At 36.5% G+C, this 6,420-nt stretch overlaps 2 long non-coding RNA genes across 2 annotated transcripts in view; one reads left to right on the forward strand and one right to left on the reverse strand.

Annotated features, from left to right (window-relative positions):
• Positions 1 to 644: 644 nt before the first annotated feature.
• On the reverse strand, positions 645 to 3,081 carry LOC107656346 (uncharacterized). The gene is made up of 3 exons (XR_001630560.1): positions 2,842 to 3,081; positions 981 to 1,075; positions 645 to 833 (listed from the first exon to the last, which is right to left on the reverse strand). It is a non-coding gene; the product is annotated as an uncharacterized LOC107656346 (long non-coding RNA).
• Positions 3,082 to 6,031: 2,950 nt separating this feature from the next.
• The window catches only part of LOC107656345 (uncharacterized), a 14,746-nt gene continuing 14,357 nt past the window's right edge, over positions 6,032 to 6,420 (forward strand). Inside the window, exon 1 of the long non-coding RNA XR_001630559.1 lies at positions 6,032 to 6,132. This is a non-coding gene — a long non-coding RNA (uncharacterized LOC107656345). The remainder of the gene's footprint in view (positions 6,133 to 6,420) is intronic.

A 6,420-nucleotide genomic window follows, 5' to 3' on the forward strand; every position in this document is an offset into this window, starting at 1 on the left:
TGTGTTACCTTTGTAGAGAACAGTGTTCCTTTGAACTACCTGTGACTTCAAATTATGTGTTTTTTATACTTGAGTGGATGTGTTTTTCTAGCTTTGATGGTTTTGTATTGTTGATGAGGTACCTGAGGCAAGACTTAAAAAATACAATTTATTTGCATTTTTAAAAACTTTTTTTACTTTTTGTTTTTATTACATTTTTTAAATATTAGAACAAACTCTGTGGTGTGGAGGATGATTGCTCATTTTTGAACATGATGGTCAACTACTAATAACTTGAAATGTGAAAGTCTGTCTTCAAATCCCACAAGTAGTAGTATAGTGTTTCATCACCTTTTCAAACCTTGTTTAAACGAAGATGAAATCCACAGATTCAGTGGCTCAGAAGGTAAAACACTGTGTTTCAATCATGAAGACCGGAAATCAAATCCCATTATTGCTTGTTAAATTGTTGGCATTAAATCCAACAAAGTGCCCCAAACACCATCACTCAGTGTGAGAGCCACAGTGGCACTAGTGGCTAAACACATGTTCTATATGTTTAAGGCTGCAAGTGAGACATGGGTTCAAATCCCACCTTAGTGTGTTGAGATATTAATCAGCCAAAAGAAAGCTTTAACTAGTTTATTGTAAAATCACAGGGCACATACAGGTTAACAGTGAACTATAAGTTCCTTCACACATTTCAACAAGAGATCTATGGCTCACAGGTAAGAACACTGCCTCATGGTTCAGAGGTTGCTGGTTTGAGCCCAGGCAAATCTCTGCATTATGAGTGAAGGGGTGGGGATGGTTGGGGTCCCAGCATAATGTTTGGCAGTGGTTATGCTTTTCAGCTTGAAAAAAAAATAAAAATATTTTTTTAATCCCCATCTCTTCCCCACCTACTTAGGTTACCATCATTTGCTTTTTAAAGGAACGATACCTCAAAATGAAAATCATGGTAACCTACACATTTACTAGCCAACAACACACATTATTACCTGTCCATGAGCAGATGTCCATCATTAAAGCAAATATCTTTCCACATGTCCCAGAGCTCTGCATCTGTTGACTGGGTGTCCAAACACCCTGTTTTCTGTAGGGTAAAGACATAAATAATTACTCCATACTGTAACATCTGATTATAAAGTTAATAAATGTAAATTGATATATACTTTTTATATCAACAGAGTGATATAAACGGGATGAACTGGATCTAATGGTCCATAAATCATGTGAACTACAAAGATAAAAGAGTGAAAACACACTGCACAGCCTGTGTAGAATCTTCGTCAAGAATGTTTATAGAAAAATATAAAAATATGTACATTTTCCTAAAGCTGTACAGTGTGAAAGAAATTTAGCGGAGTATATAATTGTTATTCTGTAATGCTGTCCCAATAATAATATTTGGATCTTTGTACTCGCATGCTGTTGAAGTTAGCTTATGGCCTTCTACCTGTCTCTGTGTTTCTGTGTTTCTGAGTCTCTGGTTAATATACTGCAGAGTACTAGACAAAGATTATGAAGCAGTAAGTACAGATTAAAACCTGGTCTATCTTTTGTGATATCAATGTCACTTTAAAAATGACACGAATGTATAATTTTTTACTGATGGAAAAATAATTTAGGGTAAACATAAATACGAAAGCAGGTGCTTTGTTGAACACCCATGATTATAATAACTTTTAAGATAAATGCTATGACAAATATATAATCGTAAATTGTGTCCCTCTCGTGGCTGAAGCATAAAACTACAAGTTACTTGTGGCGGAAGATAGTTTTGGTAATTATGTGAGTTGTGCACCACTATTATGCACGGATGAATCTGATGGCTTGAGTCACCTTAAATAATAAATCAATAAATAATGAAAAAAAGATGTGCATCTAAAAATATGTCTCTTTAAGCAGCTTTTTGTATTGACTTGTTGAAATCAATTGTTTTAAAATAACGGTACAAAATGTTGGCATTGCTGACATGAGATATAACAAATGCTATTCAGTTTCCTGGGAAATCCATCCCTACCGCTCTAAAATATAAATGATTATTATAGTCCCACTGTAGCGGTTCATAAGGCAAAAACACAATTTGGCAATGTGGATTTATGATGCACTCGCTCATTATTTAAATTTTTGTAACTTTAGAAAGTGACATAGTGTAGCTTTAAATGTTTAATTGTTATATCAGTCATTAGTTTTTAGATTATAAATGTCAACAGCCATTTAGACACGCTACAGGCTTAAATGACTGATTATTTACGCCCATTGTTTGGAAATGCCCGCCTGCACAACAGGGCGGGGCTACACGTGTCCCTCCGCCCCATAACTACTCTAATGGGCTCGGTTGGGTTGGTGAAGGCCTGAATAAGGTGGATAAGCTGTGCAGTTTTACAAAACCTTAATTAGAAAACTATTTAGCAAAACTAAACGTGAGCTGGCATTGAGGCTTACGCACAAAAAGTCAATACCATTTTCAACATTTAATAATTAATTTAATAAATTTCTCTCTGGATTGCGAGGCCAATCTTTTTTTTTTCTCTGTACATCATAATGAATGCTTTGTGAAATTGTACATCACTGTATCGTATATATAAAACGACCCAGCTAATAATAACGTGGATGTGGATGATAAAAAAAATAAAGCAGTTTTCCATCCGTTCCACTAGGCGGCATCAGCGAGCGTAACTTTCAGCCTGAACACCGTTAGATCCGTGACAATTCATCACATTCATACCATTTAATGTCATGAAAGTACAGATTCTGTAGTTACAGACTCTTAATGTCACTCAATTACAGCCTGTCAGCAAACAAAAGCGACACAAACTGCGATAAAGTGCAGGAATCGAGTGTAACGCGACTCACCTGTAAGTAACTTTCCGCGTGAAGTGCTTCTGTACGTAACGTTAGTCCCTCCTACTACTTATGTTTTGCATTAAAATAATTCTGTAAGTTTCTATTGATGCTGTAGTGTTTACACGCCGGTGTTATTATTGATAAACTGGGGATGTGGGTTAAGTAATTCTAACATGTTGGTAACAAGGTTCATAAACCACGCCCACGTTATCTTGAGACGTTCACTTTAATAGAAAATGACAATTACACTTAAACGTATGTTATACTACTCTATTTATACTTTTTTTTTTTTTAGATTTAACCACAACATTTAGATTTGAGTTGTGCATTTAAATGAATATAAATTGGCAGTGTTAAAGTTCTCCCTCAATGTGGGCATCTTCTGCTCTTATATTTAGTTGTTTTTACTTTGTTTTAAATAAACCAATAAAATAGCAAATGAATTTGACAAGTCAGTGGCCAACGTCAGTCCTGGAGAGCCACAGCCAACCCTAATCAAACACACCTGAACAAGCTAATCAAGGTCTAAAAGCAGCAGGAAGGCGAGTTTTTATCAAGGTTGGAACAAAACTCTGCAGGACTGTGGCTCTCCAGGATCGACGTTGGCCACCCCTGATGTACGCCATGCTTCTTCATTGTAAAGCAGCAGGTACCAGCCGTGTGAGGAAGGTTACAATTTTTACAAATAAATGTGCAGAATGTCTGACTCGATTGTAATCAGATTTTACACTGCAGTGGATTTCTGCCACAACTGTTTTGAACCAAATGATCTGCAAATTTATTAAATAAATAATGTGTATTGTTTCTAAAGTTGCATTAAAAATAGTCTTTTTGGGTGATGAACAGTTGACTGGAGATGGTATAAGTGGCAACAATGCACTGACATGCAAATATCTGATAGAAGAGAACCCTCACTTTACATTTAGAAACATGCTCAATTAGAGACAAACACCATTTTCACATTTTCTGGGCGTAAATAGTTTTTTTTTTGTTTATTTAATGCAAGTTTTTGCATACTGGGACTGGTTGAAAAAGAATAGTTTCCACGGTTACAGGCTTCTTGAAATTGACAGAAGTATGCAAAAACAATCAATAAACAAAAGAAAACTCTTTACATGCATGCAGGGCAACAGTATTTTCCAGATGTGGAAGGTCTGCCCACACAGTCCATACATTCAGTCTAAGGAGGTCAAAGGTTACATAATGGCATGATACAAGAGAACAGCTACTCCAGCTTTCTCAGTGTGTACTTTTTTCACCCATTGGTCAGGTTCGTTTTTGCATGTATTCTTCTCTCCACGAGAACAGCGGAGGTCTGAAAGGTCATCTTTTGACAGTGTGGATATGAGTATGTTGGTCACGAGTATGTGACAGTTATGTAAAATGCTTGAAAAGTGGTTCACAAGCCAGTGAAACTGTATAAGAGGCTGTTATGCGTACCAGTTTCTCTTAAAAGTGTGATGGCAATCTTTTCCCACAGCTCCACAACCCCTCCTTCATCAATTCCTTCCTTCATAAGAAGGGCCTGTGCTAACTGATGTGAAAATTCTGTTCATAAATCAAGCTCTCTCATGAATGGAAAAACTTTAAAACAATTGACACAAATGCACCACAGGATGTGGAATCTTGCTTTTTTTTGTTCTAACAATGTGAAAAGATAGTGAAAGTTATCCTTTTATGGCAAATTCTTAAATTTAATATTTATAAAATTGGCTTTATAATTACATTGATCAATACAATATAAAATAAATGCACAAGTCGAAATGGAATGTCTACAATAGAATGTTGAGAACTATAACAGATGAACAGAATAATTTATTGCTCATGCACCAATTTTTATGTTACAAATCCTGACACAAAGTGTTTGGTGGCATACTGTCATCAGGCTACAAGTATCTGAATGGCACATTGTTTGCTCTCTCAACCATAGAAAGTAGTTTAAAGCTTTGGTGATTAACATCCTTGAAAGAAACAAAAAGGGAGGTTCCAGTTCCAGACATGTGAAGTCTATTTACAGTACATTTAAATATGCAATGAAATGATCAAATAGCAATAGTTTATATATTCTATTTAATGAATACTTTATTTAACATTATTGAAAAGGGACTGTCTGAGTAAACAAGAAACAAAACAAAAACAAATAACTATGAATCGGAGTAATTTATTATTTCTTAAAATATTTGGGTCAATAATATGAACCCATACATCAGTGGTAATATTTGCACATAACAGAAGGGTTACAAAGGGGGTAATTTTTATTTTTGGGTGAACTATCCCTTTAAAATCTATAAAATGCAGTGTAAGATGTTCAGCACATCCTCCACCAGAGGGAGACATTACACCACAGGAGCCGTCTGTATGTTTTGCGGGGTCACAGACAGCACTGGATTGATTTACAAATTAGTTAAATGAACACATTTAAGAAAACACTTAATTCAACTTAAAAATTTTAATTAGCAAATTCCTAACACACACACACACACACACACACACACACAAAACAGCATAAAACAAACAAACAAAGACACGTGCAGATTTAATAAAGTCTACAGAAGCAATTGACTATAATGTAGCTGTTCTACACATGTATGGACAGGAACAAGGCATGTTTTTACATTTAATTATTAAAGCTGTTTTTTCTCTCCGTAGTGTGTACATCTACAGCAAGTCACCAGGCTGAACCAGCGGTGCTTCAAACAAGAGAACGTGAAGCAGGAGTGACACTGTTTAAATAGATCAGGCTCTCCAGGACAAGGCAGAAAGAAAAACATGCCTCTTTTGTCAAAGCCAGACAAAGCCCCACAGACCTTAAAGTGGGCAATTCAAAATTCTGAAGGGTGTTTTCACAAGAAAAAAAAAGATGGAGGGGAAAAAGTTATCTAAGCCATTACGTTCCTTCACAATAGCTCTGGTTTAAGTTTTGCCTCTTCTGATCTTCTCTCAGCTGGACTTCTGCTTTCCAGGCTGTCTTCTCTGATCTCCAGTCATCCGAGAGGCTTCTGCCAGCCTGCGAGCTGTCAAAGTAGCCCTGGAATCAAACGCCACTCCATGCTCAGCTATGATCAAAGGAACACAGGTAAGGCAGCCACAGAGACACATACAATTGGCATCTAAAAAAGTAAGCCGTCTACCCTCACACCCCTCCTTCCTTTGCTTTTTTATCTCCTGACTACACTGACACCAAGAGAAGAAACATGGAGCACATTGATCAGAATAAAGCAAAGTGATCAGGTTTTGAAGATGTGGGGGGAAGTTTGTTCTCGCCAGAAACTTTTGGACAAAGGGAGTTCTGGGATAGAGGTGAGGGCGCAGTGTAAAAGGACAGTTAAAATGCTTCACAAGTTTTTTTTTCTGCTTTGAACAATCTTTTCCCTGCTTATAATCCTCCAACGAGCGATGCCTGTCTCCAGTCAAACACATCTTTCATTTCTTGACAAAATTACCACACACACACACGCATATAAAATATATAGTTGGGGCTAGTCGTCACAAGGGAAGTATCTCACTAACTATAAGATTTTGAGTCAAAGTACAAAAAGGTGTTTTTACTGGTTTTGTACTCTGGTTTCAAACACCTTGTTAAAAACT

The sequence above is a fragment of the Sinocyclocheilus anshuiensis genome, unplaced genomic scaffold, assembly GCF_001515605.1.
Source record: "Sinocyclocheilus anshuiensis isolate Anshui unplaced genomic scaffold, SAMN03320099.WGS_v1.1 scaffold183, whole genome shotgun sequence".
Classification (NCBI taxonomy): Eukaryota; Metazoa; Chordata; class Actinopteri; order Cypriniformes; family Cyprinidae; genus Sinocyclocheilus; species Sinocyclocheilus anshuiensis.